Source organism: Dermacentor silvarum, chromosome 5, assembly GCF_013339745.2.
Source record: "Dermacentor silvarum isolate Dsil-2018 chromosome 5, BIME_Dsil_1.4, whole genome shotgun sequence".
In the NCBI taxonomy this organism is placed as follows: domain Eukaryota; kingdom Metazoa; phylum Arthropoda; class Arachnida; order Ixodida; family Ixodidae; genus Dermacentor; species Dermacentor silvarum.
Window position 1 is genome coordinate 146,159,835 of NC_051158.1, and position 21,675 is coordinate 146,181,509.

Below are 21,675 nucleotides of genomic sequence, written 5' to 3' on the forward strand. Positions count from 1 at the left end.
TTAAATATTCAATTAAGCATTTTGATTTCTTACGTAAGTAATGGCCACCTCATCGAGTAGTTTAGATCAAGGATTAGAACTGTGTTATCTGCCACAGGCATTGTTTTTAATTTGATGCAGCTAAAATAAAACACCCTGTATATAAATGTAGTAGTATTCTTACCAAAGTTTAGGTGCTAATAGAACACTGTAGCAGCTACTTGGTTCATGACTTCAGGACAAAAAGTACTGTGCTAAGCAGACGAGGACGAAGTTAGACAAAAAATGACATTACAGGCGCCAACTTCCAACTGTTTATTCGGCAGAAAACACGCCGTTTTATACATGACACCGTCCAAAGTAATCATAGTAAAAATAGACGAACAGGAGTGAAGGGATCCAACAAGTGCTCGTGAGGCAGTGATCATCACAGTAGAGAGGAATGCAAAGGTTACAGCAGGGACCTAAACTGAACCGTCAGGCAAGCACATAGGAACACGCGTCCATTACAGGCTCAAATCAAGTGGCGTACAAACACGACAGCTGCATGTTCTAATCTTGGCGGTGATTACAGGCTATCATTAAGAACGACAATTCTTTGTCACTTAATATTATTGACTGCGTGCTAACACACTGCCTGCCTGCTCTATTTATTTAGAACGCCTCGATTATTTCCATTTCAGTGCGGTTTCTTGCTTTCCTTGGAAAGGGCATTTGCTCCAGTTGTGGCACACAACCACAGCACCTGCAGTGCCCGCCCGTGTTGCTGTTGACCACCAGCATGTGTATTGGACAAATAGGACGATGCTTCAACGATCGTGCAAGAGCACTGGTTGGTGGTCAACAGCAACACGGGCGGGCACTGCAGGTGCTCTGGTTGTGTGATTTGAGCTTGCAATGGACTCGTGTTCCTATGCGCTTGCCTGATAGTTCAGTTTAGGTTCCTGCTGTTACCTTTGCATTCCTCTCTACTGTGATGATCACTGCCTCACGAGCCCTTGTTGGATCCCTTCACTCCTGTTCGTTTATCTTTACTATGACTACTTTGCACAGTGTGATGTATAACACAGCGTGTTTTCTGCCGAATAAACAGCTGGATGTTGGTGCCCCTATATGTCATTCTTTGTCTAACCTCGTCCTCGTCTGCTTCGCGCCGTAATTTTTGTCCTCGAGCTTATGGCAATCATCACAGAGAATGACAAGACTATTTGAATAAGAAATTTAAGAAAGGTACTTTTTGTTTTAAGCAAAAGAAATCTTTAAGTTAAGAAACTGGATTGATGTGCACTGCACTAAAATGCAGGAGAGTCACTCCACCAAAATTGAGGGCACAACTATGCTGTTATAGAATGCAATATTGCGGTTTGGCTACACTTGGTCTTGCCAGCACGCTTTTTTGTATGAACACTCAAAGAGATGTATACAACAAACATCAACACACATTTTCCCACAAAACTGTTTAAGTCATTCCATCCAACTATTCCAGATTTCTGCAAGAAACACCAGGGCTGTTTATTTCGAATAATTAAAATTACTGCTGAGTGTAGAGAGGCATATCATTCCAAATAGAGGTGGGATGGTTCATAAGGAATACATTAAAATCCTCATTCCTGCACATTGTGTGCACTGAGGCAGCTCAGGTAAAATTGTGCGTATACATCACGAATATTAAAGCTAGTTACAGCCGCACCACACTACAACAAATGCTGCGATGACAAAATTTCCGCCATAAACATTTTTTATTCACCATCAGCTGCCCACACATGATAGAAAGAAAAATGTATCATTACAAATAGCTATCAGTGAGCCATGTCTGCTTCGACAGTTCTCACAAACACAACCAGTTAGGGAAGGGGTGCTCGTTCAGGACTTCGCCAAGGATCAATGGACCATGGCAACTCGACAATTTAGCAAGGGCTGATGATTTTGGGACAGTTGGCGTGGAATGACCCACACAAATGGTGGCTTTCCTTCATGAGAGTGCAAAGGTGATTTCTGCTTGTGAGCCTCATCTACAGAAATTATGAAAGTACGCTACACTGCCCGAAAGTGCAACTTTCCCATGCAATATTATTCAGTCTTCACAATGAAAATAATACATACCAATTACAGCATTCAGATGAACTGGATCCAATCCATCCTTCACTGGGTCCTTCTTGTGCCTGTTACTGCCCTTTCCATAAAGGCTCTTGCCCTGAACCTCAGCCTCCCCAATGCGGTCGTGCATTGCCGCCATAGGACTTCAGGCCAGATAAGATCGTTCACCTATTGTCACCCACTGTGGAAAATTGACACGAGAAATCAGTGAGGCATACTGCATAAACAACGCATGTGTGAGCCAGACCCATTATTAATGCGTGAAAAAGGCCATCCTTCGTAGATAAAAAGGGATAGAAATTAGTCTATGTCTGCTTACTTTTTTCTATGCAAATACTGTTTTAATGCAAGCACACATCCAGTCTTACTTTATTTAATCCTTCCATCAAAATGCCAGTTGTTAGCCGAGGTCAAGTTGTATATTTCCCTTCCCCTCCCTGTGTATACATATATAGAAACTTCATTTGACTGGAAAATGTGTTAAGGAGCGGTGTTCAAAGCCCTCAGTCCAGGGCCCCACTGGCCTCTGCAGCCTGCCTGTGTAAATTTTGTCCTGAAAAGTTAAATGAACTGACCGGCATGCTCAAAAGGACACTACAAATTTGACCTAGTGGACACGGGTGGTTCTCAGAAAATGTACAAATACAGTGCTGGGTATCCGTCGGCATACTGTAGTAATAGTGGGTGCAAGCTAGCTTTGACATTGCTGGAGTACTTCAGCTGTCACACCGGCTGCACCTTCATATTTCAGTTTCAGAGAAATTCAAGCTCATCAAATGTGTATTTGCCAGTGGCAATTATTCTGAGAACAAGACAGAAATAATTGTAAATAGCAATGTTAAACAAAGGTATGCACGCTGTATGCTTAGACCTGTGGCATATTTGACACACTACACTTCGAATACTAACATGCACAAAAACTGCACATGCGTGTAGCATAAAAAGAGAAAAAAAGTACAGAAATAAAAGCTACAGCATCGGAAACAGTTTCAAAACTATAAAACCAAAATAAGAAGTAAAATATACTGTACGCAAAGCAAAAATAAAACTTAATTTTCAGCCAAGTGATCAAAGAGAGAAAAAAAATACTCAACATCAGGACATGTTACGTTTAGTTTTATATAGAACACGATAATTTGTGCATAATGTTACGAACACAAACAAGCAGCAAGTTTAATATACTTGCATAAATATTTAGCCTATTTAGTGCTCCGTTATGTAATATGTCTGTTAGCTTACACACAAATCATACCGAGATCATACTTTCAGGTACACATACACTTCATACATACCTGACGTGACATCCAGATTACACGCTGTGCTGCTGTAGCCAGGGCCACAGGTTCCCTGCCATCATGTGGACACTGCTGTGGTTCACGGCCTCACCCCTACAAAATGAATTCTGTGTCAACATATATAGCACTGGCACAATAAAACTGTCATATTGTGAACACATGCAAGGTGGCAACAGAGCACAAGGTCGAGTCATTGATGAATGTTATGATAATAGGAACCCCTTCATCAAAGTAAAATTTTGAAGACGCACGCAGCAGCACATTAAAGAAATGTTTGTTTACATAACAATTCTAGGGTTTGCTTTCATGACTTGGTTTAAGCAACTTTCCCCTATCATATTTAGATACGTCAAAGTTATGGAAACATCCCTTGTCTTGAAAAGACAGCTCTACTAATATGGCAAGCTGTGACTGCTTACTTTCCCCTAAAACTGCTCGTAAACCGAAAACCTGGTAAGCACATATTATTTACTACGTTGAAGTGTTTATAAGCGAAGAAACGTAATTGCAGTAAGTATTGAAGAGACTGATGGGTCGTTAAATGCAACTTCAGCAGAAAAGCGGGAGCGCACGTACAGGTGCACATGATGACCACGATTATTTCAGAACGTAATGTCTTCCCCCCCCCCCCCCTCATCGTAAGAAAACGCTCATCAGGATATTCAATTACACATCGAGGCCGAGATCATACCGAGATCATACTTTCAGGTACACATACACTTCATACATACATTTGCAAAACTAAATTCTGACAACCAGCACGCAACATGCATAAGCACAGGCGTCACTGTTGTTTCCTACGTTCGCAAGGCACCCTATGCACACACGATGGGTACGCACAACACGTGTAGTTAGCAAGCACGATTGCTTACCTTTTCAATGGCACGACGCTCTCCAAGTTGCCGGTGCTGCGTCGACGATGTTACTCCCAGCATACATGCCGCTGCGTAGTGGACGATCTGAGGCACGCTACCAATAGGAATGATTTCTTTGCGATGTCCACCCAACTTTGCACGACAACCCGACACAAAGGCCACGGCACAAAAATCGTTGGTCCATGTTTGCCTCGCGCGCCACGCATACGGCGAGTTTGCAACGAAACACAAGGTATCTTCTGGCACTTTTGTGCACGCTAACTACGTCCCATTTCATTAAAGCAAACACAAAACCACACGATCAAGCAGCTCACACAAACGAACGGCATGCGACCGGCACGTTGAAGACGCAGGAAAAACAACAGCGCCACCTGCATACTTGTGAGGTTGTTGTGGCCTCCGTGATGCCAAATATATTAACCAGTAAACTCGTATTTTGTGTCGTGTTGCGCCCAGCTACGTATATATGTTGCGAGATAAAACAAACCACCGAACACTCCATATTTTACGCTATAGTTTATCGTAGAAAGAAATTTTATGATGTATTTTAAATTTTGAATTGCTTCTGCCGTCTGCAGCCAGCAAAAGCATGGCCTTAGAGATTGGGGTTATGTTGTCCTTTGAAAGCCATCGCTGGGGCGTGATTTGAATGATTTGTGTACAACCTTCCTTCTAGACAACTTCCTGATGTCGTTAACGTCAACTTTAGCCCCAGAAATTGTTGGAACGATCTCTGAGGTACACATGTGCAGTGTGCGATGTTTCAGTGCGCGTTGTAACTGTCGGAAAGCATCAAAGCTACGATATTCCCTTGCTCGTGTGGCGCAGGTTACACCCGTGTCGTCCGAATCTTGCTTTCGTGTTTGTGTGCTTAATGAGCATGGGATGCGCGCCTGTCGTCCGTGCCTTCTATGTTTATGTATCGTGCGACCCATGCAGATTCCTCGAAAAAGCAATGTCTCTGCAGCTTCCATGTGTCCTATGTCAACAAGAATAGCTCTAGTACTCTTGTAAAAAAAAAAAAAAACTTGATATGAAATGTGGAATAATCATTTCTTATCTATTGGTTGTTCAATGAACTATCAAAAATAATTATCGTACAATGTTCGTGCCATGGAGCTTGGACCCTTTCTGCACTATCACCAGGGTCGGCCCACTTGTTTTTTGTCAACATCTCGGATATATTTTTTTCTACATCGTAACCATAGACAGTTTTGCTGTAAAAGAAAAAAAATGCGCGAGTTGGCGTCATACACATTTTTATGTAATGTGCTTTGACATTAGAAATAACAAAAAAAGCTGTCTACTTTTTTCATTAGAAACCTTAAGGTGCATTGTCATTCGAGTTTCTGATGTACTTGTAATGCTAAACAACATTAGACGATGCATTTCTAATGCCTGTCTGATGACACATTAGAAATGCATCAGGTCCTAATCAGAAACTCATTGTTCATTTTCATAAGGGTCGGTACTCTCTATACAGACAGAGGTGGTTGAGAAGTTTCAAGAAGTTGTGGACTCGCCCCACGACACCACACCCTATTACATCTTCAAATCGACGGTTCAGGATCGCAAGTCCGTGTCTGCACACAGGCGGCTTCAGCGGCTTCTAAACCAACAGGACCTCGTCGAGCGTCGGAACTTCTATGTCGTACACTTATGAAAATTAACAATGAGTTTCTGATTAGGACCTGATGCATTCCTAATGTGTCATCAGACAGGCATCAGAAATGCATCGTCTAATGTTGTTTATCATTACAACTACATCAGAGACTCGAATGACAATGCATCTTAAGGTTTCTGATGAAAAAAGTAGACAGCTTCTTTTTGTTATTTCTAATGTCAAAGCACATTACATAAAAATGTGTATGACGCCGACTGGTGCATTTATTTTTTCTTTTACAGTGAAGCTGTCTATGGTTACGATGTAGAGAAAAATATATCCGAGATGTTGACAAAAAGCAAGTGGGCCGATCCTGGTGATTGTGCAGAAAGGGTCAATGCTCCATGGCCCGAACATTGTACGATAATTATTTTGGATAGTTCATTGAACAACCAACTATATAAGAAATGTGTATTCCACATTTCATTTAAAGTTTTTTTTTAGTAGTAAAAGAGTTATTCTTGTTGACATAGGACACATGCAAGCTGCAGAGACATGGCTTTTTCGAGCAATCTGCGTGGGTCGCATGATACATAAACATAGAAGGCACGGACGACAGGAGCGCATCCCACGCTCATTAAGCATACAAACACGAAACCAAAATTCGGACGACACGGCTGTAACCTGCGCCGCACGAGCGAAGGAATATCTTAGATTTGATGCTTTCCGACTTACACAGTTACAACGCGCACCGAAACATCGCTCACTGCAGATGTGTACCTCAGAGATCGTTCCAACAATTTCTGGCGCTCAAGTTGATGTTAACGACATCAGGAAGTTATCTAGAAGGAAGCACCGGCGCAGGTAGTACACAAATCATTCAAATCACGCCCTAGCGATGGCTTTCAAAGGACAACATAACCCGATCTCTAAGGCCATGCTTTTGCTGGCTGCAGACGGCAGATGGAATTCAAAATTAAAAATGCGTCATAAAATTTCTTTCCACGATAAACTATAGCGTGAAATATGGACTGTTCGGTGGTTTGTTTTATATCGCAACATATATGCGTAGCTGGCCACAACACGACACAAAACATGAGTTTACTGGTTAATCACGGAGTTTACTGGTTAATCACGGAGGCCACAACAACCTCCCAAGTACGCAGGTGGCGCTGTTGTTTTTCCTTCGTCTTCAACGTGCCGGTCACCTGTGTGAGCTGCTACGATGCTTGATCGTTTGTTTTTGTGTTTGCTCTAATGAGTTGGGACGTAGTTAGCGTGCACAAAAGTGTCAGAAGATACCTTGTGTCCCGCTGCAAACTCGCCGTATGCGTGGCGCGAGGCAAACGCGGACCAACGATTTTTTGTGCCGTGGCCTTTGTGTCTGGTTGTCGTGGAAATTTGGGTGGACATCACAAAGAAATAATGCCTATTGGTAGCGTGCCTCAGATCGTCCACTACGCAGCGGCATGTATGCTGGGAGAGCGCAACTTGGACCGGCAACTTGGAGAGCGTCGTGCCATTGAAAAAGTATGCAATCGTGCTTGCTAACTACACGTGTTGTGCGTACTCCTCGTGTGTGCATAGGGTGCCTTGCGAACGTAGGAAATAGAACTCCCCCGACAACAGTGAAGCCTGTGCTTATGCATGTTGCGTGCTGGTTGTCAGAATTTAGTTTTGCAAATGTAATGCCTCGATGCAAAATTGAATATCCTGATAAGCGTTTTCTTCCGATGAGACAGATTACGTTCTGAAATAATCGTGCTCATCATGTGCACCTGTGCGTGCGCTCCCGCTTTTCTGCTGAAGTTGCATATAACGACCCATCTGTCTCTTCACCAATATTTACTGCAATTAGGTTTCTTCGCTGATAAACTCTTCGACGTAATTAATAATATCTGCTTACCAGGTTTTCGGTTTACGAGCAGTTTTAGGGGGAAGAAAGTAAGCAGTCGCAGCTTGCCATACTAGTACAGCTGTCTTTTCAAGACAAGGGGTGTTGCCATAACTTTGACGTATCTAAACATGATAGGGAAAAGTTGCTTAAACCAAGTCATGAAAGCAATCCCTAGAATTGTTATGTAAACAAACGTTTCTTGTAATGTGCTGCTGGTGCAGCTGCTGCTGCAAGCGTGTTCGAAATTTTACTTTGAAGAAGGGGTCCCTATTATCATGACATTCATCAATCACTTGACCTTGTGCTCTGTTGCCACCTTGCACTAGTGCAGATATGTTTTTGTGACTGTTTTTACGTGAACCTTGCATGTGTTCACAATATGACAGTTTTATTGTGCCAGTGCAATAAGTTAACACAGAATTCATTTTGTAGTGGTGAGGCCGTGACCCACAGCAGTGTCCACATGATGGCAGGGAACCTGTAGCTATGGCTACAGCAGCACAGCGTGTAATCTGGATGTCATGTTAGGTATGTAGGAAGTGTACATGTAGCTAAAAGTATGATCTCGGTATGATTTGTGTGTAAGCTAACACATATTACTTAACGGAGTGTACTAAATAGGCTAAATATTTATGCAAGTTTATTAAACTTGCTGCTTGTTTGTGTTCGTAACATTATGCACAAATTATCGTGTTCTATATAAAACTAAACCGAACATGTCCTGATGTTGAGTATTTTTTTTTCTCTCTTTGATCACTTGGCTCCAAATTAAGCTTTATTTTTACTTTGCACACAGTATATTTTACTTCTTATTTTGGTTTTATTGTTTCGAAACTGTTTCCGATGCTGTAGCTTTTATTTCTGTATTTTTTCTCTGTTTATGCTACACACATGTGCAGTTTTTGTGCATGTTAGAATTCGAAGTGTAGTGTGCCAAATATGCCACAGGTCTAAGCATACAGCATGCATACCTTTGTTTAACATTGCTATTTACAATTATTTCTGTCTGGTTCTCAGAATGATTGCCACTGGCAAATACACATTTGATGTGATTGAATTTCTCTAAAACTGAAAGTTGAAGGTGCAGCCGTGTGACAGCTGAAGTACTGCAGCAATGTCGAAGCTAGCTTGCACCCACGATTACTACAGTATGCCGACGGATACCCATTACTGTATTTGTGCATTTTCTGAGAACCAACTGTGAACAATGTTCACTAGGTAAAATTTGTAGTGTCCTTTTGAGCTTGCCGGTCAGTTCCTTTAACGTTTCAGGACAAACTTTACACAGGCAGGCTGCAGAGGCCAGTGGGGCTCTGGACTGAGGGCTCTGAACACCGCTCCTTAAAATATTTTCCAGTCAAATGAAGTTTCTATATGTGTATGCAGAGGGGGGGGGGGAGGGAGGGAAAGGAAATATACAACATGACCTCGGCTAACAACTGGCATTTTGATGGAAGGATTAAATAAAGTAAGACTGGATGTGTGCTTGCATTAAAACAGTATTTTCATAGAAAAAAGTAAGCAGACATAGACTAATTTCTATCCCTTGTCATCTACGAAGGACTCCTTTTTCACGCATTGATAATGGGTCTGGCTCACACATGCGATGTTATTTATGCGGTATGCCTCACTGATTGCTCGTGTCAATTTTCCACTCTGGGTGAAAATAGGTGAACGATCTTATCTGGCCTGAAGTCCTATGGTGGCAATGCACGGACCACATTGGGGTGGCTGAGCTTCAGGGCAAGAGCCTTTATGGAAAGGGCAGTAACAGGCACAAGGAGGACCCAGTGAAGGAGGGATTGGACCCAGTTCATCTGAATGCTGTAATTGGTATGTATTACTTTCATTGTGAAGACTGAATAACACTGCATGGGAAAGTTGTACTTTCGGGCAGTGCAGCTTACTTTCATAATTTCTGCAGATGAGGCTCACAAGCAGAAACCACCCTTGCACTCTCATGAAGGAAAGCCGCCATTTGTGTGGGTCATTCCACGCCAACTGTCCCAAAATCATCAAGCCTTGCTAAATTGTCGAGCTGCCATGGTCCATTGATCCTTGGGGAAGTCCTGAACGAGCGCCCCTTCCCTAACTGGTTGTGTTTGTGAGAACTGTCGAAGCAGAAATGGCTCACTGATAGCTATTTGTAATGATACATTTTTCTTTCTATCATGTGTGGGCAGCTGATGGTGAATAGAAAATGTTTATAGCGGAATTTTTTGTCATCGCAGCATTTGCTGTAGTGTGGTGCGGCTGTAACTAGCTTTAATATTCGTGATGTATATGCACACTTTTACCTGAGCTGCCTCAGTGCACACAATGTGCAGGAATGAGGATTTTATATGTATTCCTTATGAACCATCCCACCTCTATTTGGAATGATATGCCTCTCTACACTCAGCAGTAATTTTAATTATTCGAAATAAACAGCCCCGGTGTTTGAAATCTGGAATAGTTGAATGCAATGTCTTAAACAGTTTTGTGGGAAAATCTGTGTTGATGTTTGTTGTATACATCTCTTTGAATGTTTGTACAAAAAAGCTTGCTGGCAAGACCAAGTGTAGCCAAACGGCAATTTTGCATACTATAACTGCATAGTTGTGCCCTTACTTTTGGTGGAGTGAAACTCTCCCGCATTTTAACGCAGTGCTCATCAATACAGTTTCTTAACTTAAAGATTTCTTTTGCTTAAAACAAAGAGTACCTTTCTTAAATTACTTATTCGAATAGTCTTGTCATTGTCTGTGATTGCCATAAGCTCGAGGACAAAAAGTACAGCTCGAAGCAGACGAGGACGAGGTTAGACAAAGAATGACATATACGGGCGCCAACATCCAGCTGTTTATTCGGCAGAAAACACGCTGTTTTATACATCACACCGTGCAATGTAATCATAGTAAAGATAAACGAACAGGAGTGAAGGTATCCAACAAGTGCTCGTGAAGTAGTGATCATCACATTAGAGAGGAATGCAAAGGTAACAGCTGGAACCTAAACTGAACTATCAGGCAAGCGCATAGGAACACGTGCCCATTACAGGCTCAAATTACACAACCAGAGCACCTGCAGCGCCTGCCTGTTGCTGTTCACCACCAACCGGTGCTCTTTTGCACGATCGTTGAAGCATCGTCCCATTTGTCCAATACACATGCTGCTGGTCAACAGCGTCACGGGCGGGCACTGCAGGTGCTGTGGTTGTGCGCCACAACTGGACCAAATGGCCTTTCTAATGAAAGCAAGAAACCGCACTGAAATGGAAATAATCGAGGCGTTCTTAATAAATACAGCAGGCTGTCAGTGTATTAGCACGCAGTCAATAATATTAAGTGACAAAGAATTGGCGTTCTAAATGATAGCCTGTAATCACTGCCGAGATTAAAACATGCAGCTGTCGTGTTTGTATGCGACTTGATTTGAGCCTGTAATGGACGCGGGCTTGCCTGATAGTTCAGTTTAGGTCCCTGCTGTAACCTTTGCATTCCTCTCTACTGTGATGATCACTGCCTCACGAGCACTTGTTGGATCCCTTCACTCCTGTTCGTTTATCTTTACTATGATTACTTTGGACGGTGTCATGTATAAAACAGCGCGATTTCTGCCGAAAAAACAGTTGGAAGTTGGTGCCTGTATATGTAATTCCTTGTCTAACTTCGTCCTTATCTGCTTAGCGCCGTACTTTTTGTCCTGAAGTCATGAACCAACTAGCTGATAAATTGCCATAAGCTGGATGTCTTAAAGGACTGCTACAGTGCTCTATTAGCACCTAAACTTTGGTAAAATACTACTATATCTTAAATACAGGGTGTTTTATTTTAGTTGCATCAAATTAAAAACAATGCCTGTGGCAGATAGCACAGTTCTAATCCTTGATCTAAACTATGTATGAGGTGGCCATTACTTACGAAAGAAATCAAAATGCTTAATTAAATATTGAACGAAATTACGATAATTAACTCTTTAATTATTTATTTGTGGCACATATCTTAATCTATAAACTGTAGCTAATGAGTTTTTTTTTTCAAGTTCAATTTTTCAATTTCAATTTTATTTTCAACATCAGAAGACAATGATGTTGTGGGCAGTGGACAAAAAGCCGCAAGAATGTGCTTGAAAGCGTCCACTGACCATCACATTTGAGAACCGACACTACAACAGTGCAACATACCAAAAAGAAGAAAAACAATGTACATATGACAATATTAAGCAATCGAAGAAGTACATAAAAAATGAACCCATGACGCAATATGCTTAGTAAAGTGCACTGATAATCAAACAATTCAATTATTTAGGCAAATTACAAGATTTACAAAAATCTAGAGTTATATCACACATGTGAAAAAAACAGGATCTAAAAATAACAAGACCAATATAGTGCAAGATGTATCCAAGGTGTATCCACTTCAAACAAATTTTCTGGGCTGCGCTAGTTTCAAGATATTACCTTTCAAAGTGTCGGACGAAATGCATTAGTGCTCCAGTTACTTTTGTGCTTCAATGCATAAAACAGCGTTTTCTTTAAAAAGTTAACTAGAACGCCCATTCATTTCGTCGGACACTGAAAATTATCTCGAAACTGGTTCAGTCCCAAGAATTCGTTCCAAGTGGATACGCCTTGCGAACCCGCCAGCTATTATTCGTATACAGAAATACGTGCAGTAATGGAATTCATTAAAATGTTAATTATCATAATTATTTTAATTTTTCAATTGGGCATTTTGATGTCTCATGGATGTAATGGCTGCCTAATTGAGTAGTTTAGGTCAAAGATTAGAATTCTGCTATCTGCCACAGGCAATTTTAAAAAATTTGGTGCAGCTAAAATAAAACACCCTGTATAGCGCATTGTTTACTGGGGCCTATGCAAAATATTGTTCGTAAAGAAATGAAATTTTAGCATTCATATGATACCTATATAGGGTTGCCATCTTATATATTTTTCTCTAAATAGTGTCTAGAAAGGTGCTGCAGTTTTATAATTATTTGCTAGTAAATGTTAGCAATGACCAAATTAAATGCGCAGTAAGTAGAAAAGTGTAAATGTAATTAGAACTGCATTACAATACATTTTTTTAAAAAGGTGTAATTTACAACACACTCCATGTACGCACATCCACTCCATTAGCTCATATCGCACGCTACTAGCCGTTGCTGTGCCTCCTGGTCCATTAGCGCACACCCCTTGCTTTTTCAGGGCTGCGCAAGTGGACCCACACACACAGTAGCTATACACGCACATGGTCATTCACAAACATATGCACACTCTATCAGGTCGTTCGAGAATTTTGCCATGCGCCATTCCTGTTCCCGTTAAGGCACTCCGCACGTCTGACCACCAGAGGACACACACTCGCGCTACCTTCGCGTGCACAGCCATAAATAAAGGCGGCACCATGCATCCGTCATTGGTTGAAGTTCAGCATCTGTTCGTTCACATGTTCCACCAAACGATATAGAAAGTTAGTATTGTTCTGCTAGTGTGCTGCAATCCTATGCTAAATTTTCATTTTGTTTCTCGCAGGTACACCTCCAGCAAGTTCACGACGACAACTGTGCCGCGCAAAAGCAGCCTGTCCTCCATGCTAAGCAGGGCGATTAAGTAACCTGGAAAGCAGGTGGTCCTGTTAATACAGAGTGTTTTCTTTTTAGCTGCACCAAATTTTTAAACTTAGAAACGTATATATATATATATATATATATATATATATATATATATATATATATATATCTCTTGGTCACGTTAGCTTTACCATTTGAGTGTACAGATTGGCGGCTTCTAGTTACAGAGCACTTTAGTCACTTAAGTGTGTATTTAGTGAAGTTAAGCTAATTACCTTCTAATAATCAACTATTGGTGGCTACAGCAAATGAGTACTTTGGGGCCCGTCGTCGACACTACCTATTCCAACGATCAAATTTTGAATAGCAGAGTTCATGTGGGAGCTACACGAACAATTAGTTCCCCTTGGCAGGCTCATTGAAACTGAAACTGGCCGCAAAAAGAGCGTCTGTGTCGTCGATGACACCGCCCCCCTGCCTTTGGTACCATCTCCGAGGTAAGCGCCAGTCGGGCCCCGGGAGCAGCTTGCATTATTTCCTTGCTATCTGCGGCGTTCGCAGTCGACGCTACAGACTGATATGATGCCGTGCCTGCAGTATCTAAAAGCCCAATTTAAGGAGCAGGGTTGGCGCTACAGCGCAACATGGTGGCCTACAGAATGACGAAGTAAATTTGGCGGCCCACCGGCATTGAAGCGCTAGGCCAACACCGCAGACAGCAAGGAGATAACGCAAACTGCTCGTTGGGCCGGACTGGCGGTGACGTCGGAGACGAGACGAAAGACGACACAGACGCTCTTTTTGCGGCCAGTTTCGGTTTCCAGGGGCCTGCCAAGGGGAACTAATTGTTCGCGTATGTCCCACATGAACTCCGCTAATAAATATTTGATTGTTTATTTATTTATTTATTTATTTATTCAAAATACCTTACAGGCCCATTGAAGGGCACTCAGTAAAGGGGGCAACAGTAATTACAAGTAAAAAAAATAAAGATATATACAGACGAAAAAAATGCAACAATACAAATATTACGAAAATCAATGTACAACACCTTTATACAATATTAATACGCATCGAATTCAAGTTATCACGGAATATTTCACGATTAGAGATGGATGCAATGTGATCCGGAAGACTATTCCAATGTGCAATAGCTCGAGGTAATGTTGATGAGTTAAATGCCTTCGTGTGACCATGAATGCGTGCAAAACTAAGTGCATTGTGAATGCGTCGAGATGTGCGCATAGGTGCATGAATCGGCAAACAGTGAAATTTATTACTATAAATATACCTGTGAAAAAGACATAAAAGAGCGATGACACGGCGATCTTCCAATGACTGCAATGCAAGGTCTTCCTTTATTCGGGTAACACTTGAATGATATTCGTAGTTGTTAGATATGAATCTGGCTGCCCTATTTTGAACACCTTCCAACATACGGATTAGATAATCTTGATATGGTGACAATGTGGATGAAGCGTATTATAATTGTGGGCGAACATAAGTAAGATATGCTAATTTACGTACATCATAAGGTGCGTTGCGCAAGTTTCTGCGCAGATAGCCGAGATATTGAGAAGCTTTCGATGAGACAGCTGCTATATGCGTTGTCCAGGATAAATCCGATGAACGGTGAACGCCGAGATATTTGTACGATGGGGTAGCCGAGATTATAGTATCATCAATTGAATAGCGAAATACCGAGTTAGTGCGCTTTCTACTTAAAGAAGTTAACTTGCATTTTGAGGCGTTAAGGGACATCTCCCAAGTTACGCACCATCTATTGGTTAGGTCAATGTCATGTTGCAGTTTATAATGATCGTCGAAACATTTAATATTGCGGTAGATGACGCAGTCGTCAGCGAACAACCTAACTGAGGATGAAAGGTTAGCGGGCAAGTGTTGATGTATATTAAAAAAACAAAGCAATGGACCTAGCACACTGCCTTGGGGGACACCGGACGTGACGTCGCAAAGGTTAGACCAAAGGTTATTGGTCACTGTAAATTGCTGACGTGAAGACAAGAAGTTACGAAGCCAAGACAGTGTTAAATAATCTATACAAAGGGCAGACAACTGGGAGATTAAACGGCAATGAGGTACAGTATCGAACGCCTTAGCGAAATCGAGGAAGAGGCAATCGGTTTGATCGTTAGTGTTCATGTTAAAGTGAAGGTCAGTTGTGAATTCGAATAACTCAGTGTCGCATGAATAGCCTTTTCTGAAGCCATGATCACTAGAGAAAATAAAGTTATTTGATTCAAGGTGATCGTAGATATGAGAAGCTATAATGTGTTCAAGAAATTTGCAGCATATGCAAGTTAGTGAAATTTAACCATAATTACTGGGTGAGTGTCTGTGACCAGATTTAAATAGAGGAACTATCTTACCAATTTTCCAATCCACAGGTAGCTCGCCTGATGATAAACACTGGTTAATTAGAATACACAGAAAACGACTGGAAATACCAGTAATATTCTTGAGTATATTAGAGTTGATGTTGTCAATGCCAGATGATGTGGAAACTTTATGATTTGTGATGAGGTTCGCGATACCTTCAGCAGTCAAGCTGATTGGAGCCATGAAAGGGAAGGGTTTATCTGGAACAAATGACACATTGGAACAGTCTTCCTGTGCGAAAACAGACGCGAAATATGCATTGAAGGCTACCGCAGAATCTTCGTCAGAAAGCGGAGTTTCTTTTGCATCGTGTATTGTAATGTGGTCAGAAGACTTACAGGGACAAATGATTTGCCAGAATATTTTCTGGACAATTTCTCATAAGTGAGGGCAAGTCCTGCGAATAATATTTTTTTTTGGCTGCTCCAGGTAGTAGTAGGATAGGTAGTACTCATTTTTACTCAGTACTCATTTGCTGTAGCCACCTATTGTTCATAATTAGAAAATTAATTCGTGTAACTTCGGTAATTACGCACTTAAGTGCCGAAATTGCTATGTATCTAGAGGCTGCCAATCCGTACACTCGAATGGTAAAGATAACGTGAACAAGATTCACATTTTTCTAATTTCAAAAATTTGCTGCAACAAAAAAAAACACCCTGTATGTGCTATCTAGTCATGTTTGTGATTTCTATGTCAGCACATTCTTAAATAAATATACACAAATAGACAGAGTATGTCGATAGTTGCTACCAGTCTAGAGGGTGACTCCAGAGTCTGTGGCAGTGTAAAAACAGGAAAGGCTGAGGTGGCGGAGGAGGCTGCCTTAGCACTGGCAATAGCCTCCACGGAGGCCAACATCATAGTCAGCGACTCCAAGACCGCCGTCAAAAACTATGCCAAAGGAAGAATCTCGCCGGAAGCGCTACGAATTTTAGCCAATTATCGAGAAGATCGAAAAGTTTACATTATATGGGCACCCGCACACTCCTCCCTTCCCGGGAACAAAATTGCGCACAACCTGGCTCGAGAACTGACGGACCGAGCATGTAACACGCAAATACTGGGAACGGAGAGAGACCGGATGACCAGCTTTACAGAGATAACCAAACACTATAAGTTGGGCAGGGCCCGTTTCCCCCCGGCACACTCCTCGCTAAGTAGACGGCAAGCGACAGCATGGCGCTTGTTGCAAACAGAAACATATCCGAACCCGGTGGCCTACCACCGCTACTATCCAGAAATTTACACCGATAGATGCAGATTCTGTCAAGAAAGAGCGGAATTGCAACATATGGTTTGGGCTTGTCCTGGGACACCCATACAGAATAGAACGCACAAGACCAGAGAGCAGTGGGAGATCGCACTGCTCAGCTCTGCACGGGAAGACCAACTTAAGGCAATCCAGCAGGCCGAAGATGCCGCAAGAGCCCAAGGGCTCGAGGCCGTCATCTAGGTAGAGACGCCTAGGTCTCACAAATCTGCTACACAAATAAAGTTTATTCCTCCTCCTCCTCCTCCAACCCAACTATATAAACATCTGGTCATTTATTACCCTGTTTAATATATAGCTAGCTAAACAATGCAGAATTTGTATCCAAATGCCTGCATCGATAGGCCTCCAAGTTTGATGGACATGGGTACACTCGCATATATAGTACCATGGATAGCCACTCATTGCCAGAAATGCTCTGCTGGAGTTTACATTACAACTCTTTGTAGTGAACATACTTTCATGTCATGATTTGTGCCATGCAAATTGAGGAATGTTATTGTAGTGCGTTGAAAGCCAAGTGTGCAGGCATTCAGAAGGGTTAGTAATACACTGTGCTAGAATAGCAATGAACCAAAAAAATATGTATATTGACCTGTGTACTGCAAACATTCGCTGTATGACTAGCAATCCAGATATCTGCATTGCGGACTTTAATGTCAACCTTATGTTAACGTTCAATTGCATGTCATTAGGAAACACATCAGAAGCTCATGCGTTAGGTGCACATCAGAAACTCGTGCGTCAGATGTACATCAGAAACTCATGGGTCAGGTGCACATCAGAATTCTCATGCGTCAGGTGCTCTATAGAAATACGGTGGCCAATTTGTTTTAGACTCACATTAGGAATACATCAGAAAGCGCATTAGACAGTCATTAGCCACTCAAATGATTCTGTTGCATAAAGACATCAGCCTCTCTATAGAAAGACATTAAATTTTTTCATAAGGGTATATGCGGCGGCTTCTGAGTGACTAGGCTGGACGCAAACAGGCCGCTGCTGCGTGAACTGTTCCTTCAGGGCCTGCCGCAGAATCAGGTGGTCGCCTTGGCTGCCACACAAGAAGACATGTCCCTCGACAATCATGCCGTGCGGGCCAACGGCATCGCTGACAATTCAGCAAGAGGTGCTGTAGCAACAACGACTGTACCGCTGTAGCACCTCGAAGGTCGGCAGTCTCGCCTTCAGTAAAAGACCTGAGTACCGTTGGGACCGATAGCAGAAGCAGAAGAAGCTCTCTTGTTCTTCCTTTTTTTTAAACTTAGAGCACGAGACACGCGCCGGAGTTCGCCGTATACAGACTCGCGTAAGTACTAAGGACGAGAAGGGGAACATACATCAGCTCTGGTGTGTGTTCCTGTTTTTGTCCTTCGTCTTTTCGCGCTGTTCCTCTGTCGAGTATGTACCGACTAGCCCAAGCCTCTAGTTTCACTTAACTTGGGCCAAACTTAAAAAATGTTCAAAGGTTACGTAGCTGGACCGAACCAAGGTAATGTTTGCCGTCGCTTAGAGATTCTCAGATTATATTTTGCATTCCACCTAATTATAAAAATGGACTTAATCAATTAGTGAAATTCTCAGTTATAGTTAAGTGTCAATGAGATAAGTGTCAAAATACACGCAAACTTGCTCGAGCGGCCAGTCGCGCGGCAGTTCTGTGTGTGTTCGGGGGCTTCTATCACATTCGGAGAAACTCTTTTAAGTAGCACGTATTGAGCAACAGAAAGCTGTATCGGGAGGTTTTCATGTTGCTCTCCAATTTGCTCATTGACACTTATCTAATTATAATAATCGAGAAGTTGAAGAATGAATGAAGACCAATTATCTAATTAGGTGGAATTCAAAAAATAATCTGAGTATCTAGAAGCGGCGACAAACATTGCCTTGGTTCTGTCCAGCTACGTGGCATTTGCATATTTAAAGTTTGGGCCAAGTTACGTGAAACACCCTGTATAAAAAGCGGCTGAAGATGGCGATAGCTGCTAGAGGGCGAACTGGTAAAGCGTTTGCTCAGGGTTACATGTGCAAAAGATTCTTGTCATTCATAGTGCTTTTTTTTTACTTTAGGAAACAGGAGATGTGTGTAAAGTGTAACATGGCAGTGTACAAACGTATTCACATGTTTGCAGATGATTCATTGCGACCTTATGCTTGTTTTTTTCCAGAGTGGTACATATGTTCCTCCTGTTCAATGCTTTTCCTATAAACCAGGAATTACTTCCTAGGTTACTTGAATGAAGCTTCCAGTGCAATAGTTTTATTTCCACGTTTATGTAAGTTTGTAATATGAGGCTTGTACATCCATGTCTCGTGTACTAGAAGACTAAGATTATTTTATTTATGTAGCATTACTCAGTCTCATGGTACACTGTAATACAATGGTGCACACTTGTGACACTGATTTCCCCGTTTGAGTATTCTATACGATTTTTACATGATTGTTGCTTTTTCGTTTTATGGTTCTTTTAATTTACACCATTACATTATTTGACGTATGCCAAAGGCAGAATTTTTTTATTTTAGCATGTTCCTAGTGTTTGTTTTTGATACTATGCGGCGTTATTCCTTTTTGTGTTCTTTTCAAGCTTCTATAATATTGGTAACATTGCTTGTAGGCAGCTACCATTCGATTGCATCTCACATTTCTCAGTATGCTTCTTGCACTTGATGTGATATCAATCTCTAAATAACTCTACTCTGTTCATCTGACTTCTATAATATTGTTGCACGCACGCGTGAGTGAGAAGAACGATGACCGGTGAACGTGCTTGCGGTCCCGGGTTGAAAGAGAAGAGGACGACGTTGAGTTGATACACCAGCTGACCGCTATTGCGCTCACCTTCGCGACCTACAATAAACGGCCCCCTTCATCCGTAAGGGTGATAAACGGTCTCCTTCGCGCGTAACAGAGTGGGGGAAGTGCTGGGTACGCGCTCACAACAACGGAACCGTCACTGCTGCAGCTTTGTCGAAGCCGTCGACTTGCCGGCCTCCCGCCATCTGCCGTGACCGTCTTCGACATGCCTGAAGAAGGAGCCGCTCCGAGGGCAGCGCCTAGCAGTCCACTGCAATACTACCGAGTTCCACCCACATTCGGAGGAAAAGCGGGAGAAGATGCCGACGAGTGGCTCGTCCATTACAAACGGGTGAGCAAGTCCAACGGGTGGGATTCAACCGCTCAGCTCACCAACGTGGTGTTCTCCCTAACCGACACCGCACTCGTGTGGTACGAGAACCACGAGGACACGCTTACGACGTGGGAACTTTTTGTTGAAGAGCTCAAGGCGTGTTTTGGGGACTCAGTCGCCAAAAAGAAGCGTGCTGAGCAGACACTGTCGCAACGGGCACAACTACCAGGTGAGACATGCACCACGTACATTGAAGAAGTTTTAAAGCTGTGCAAGGTGGTCAGTGCCCGCATGTCCGAAGAAGATAAAGTAGGACATTTGCTGAAGGGAGTGGCTGAGGACGTGTACAATTTTCTCATCGGTAAAGAAAGCCTAAGTTCCGTGTCCGACGTCATTCGGCATTGCAGAACCTTTGAAACGCTGAAGATGCGTCGGATTACGCCAAAGTTTGGTCGGTTGGCAAACGTTACGACGGTTGCCAGTGTGGACACGAGCCCTTGCCTCGACCTTCCTTCGACCATCCGACAGATTGTCCGCGAGGAACTTTCCCGCCGCGAAGAGATGTCGCGTCCAACAGCTAACCACCATGACATGTACACGTCGCGTGAGGCTATGACTGCGCCACATTCGGCCCCTTGGCAACCAATGGTTAGTGCAGCGGCCGTAGAGTACAGCGCGGCCCCACAGTCTCGGATGACAACACGCTCTCCGACTCCGCGCTATGACCGACGCGCTCAGCACACGCCTTCTCGACGCCCGATGTATCGTCATGACACACGCCATGAACCGGCCCACTACACAAGGGAAAATGACAATGTTCGGTTCATCGACGAACAACCAAGGTTTCGACCTCCCCCGGTATGTTACTCTTGCGGTGTCCCGGGTCATATCTCTCGGTTTTGCAACCAGCGTATGACCACGTGGTATGGCCAGCCCTCAGAGTTTTCACGGCCCTCCGAACGACCCCATGGTGTCCCGTGGCCAGCACACACATCGTCTGGCGACGAGTATTGGCCGCGCAGCTCCCGGAATCGCTCCCCGGCATCTGACAGGAGTTTGACGCCCCCACCGCGTCCTCGTGCTTCCCGTTCTCCCTCACCACTGCGTCGCACCACGTCCCCTTCGTCACCGGAAAACTAGCTAGCGCGGCCGATGGAGGTGAGGTCGCTGGAGATGTGCTGCTGACAGAAATACCTCCTGTGTTGATGCTGAAAAACAAAGTGCGCGTTTTTGTGGATAATGTGCCTGTGATGGCTCTGGTGGACACAGGCGCAACAATTTCTGTTATGAGTGTCTCTTTTAAAGACGTGTTAGGGCGAAAAGTTATGTTCAGATGGGACGAAGCTTCAAGGTTCTGTGGAGTGAGTGGCGAGCCGTTGCGACCTATTGGTGTGTGTAGTGCTGACGTGTTTTTGGGAGGCCATGTTATTACGACAGAGTTTGTGATTATTCCTCGGTCGACCCATGATGTTATTCTTGGCATGGACTTCTTGCGGGAGTGTGGTGCCACTGTTGACTGCCGCACAGGGAAGGTATTCATAAGTGGTAGGATGACGTCAGCCCTCCTCG

At 43.0% G+C, this 21,675-nt stretch overlaps 1 long non-coding RNA gene across 1 annotated transcript; it reads right to left on the reverse strand.

The window, feature by feature from the left end:
• Positions 1 to 2,101: 2,101 nt before the first annotated feature.
• Positions 2,102 to 4,578, reverse strand: LOC119452620 (uncharacterized). Its single transcript, XR_005192059.2, has 3 exons — positions 4,244 to 4,578; positions 3,369 to 3,443; positions 2,102 to 2,244 (listed from the first exon to the last, which is right to left on the reverse strand). It is a non-coding gene; the product is annotated as an uncharacterized LOC119452620 (long non-coding RNA).
• Between the last annotated feature and the right edge of the window lie 17,097 nt (positions 4,579 to 21,675).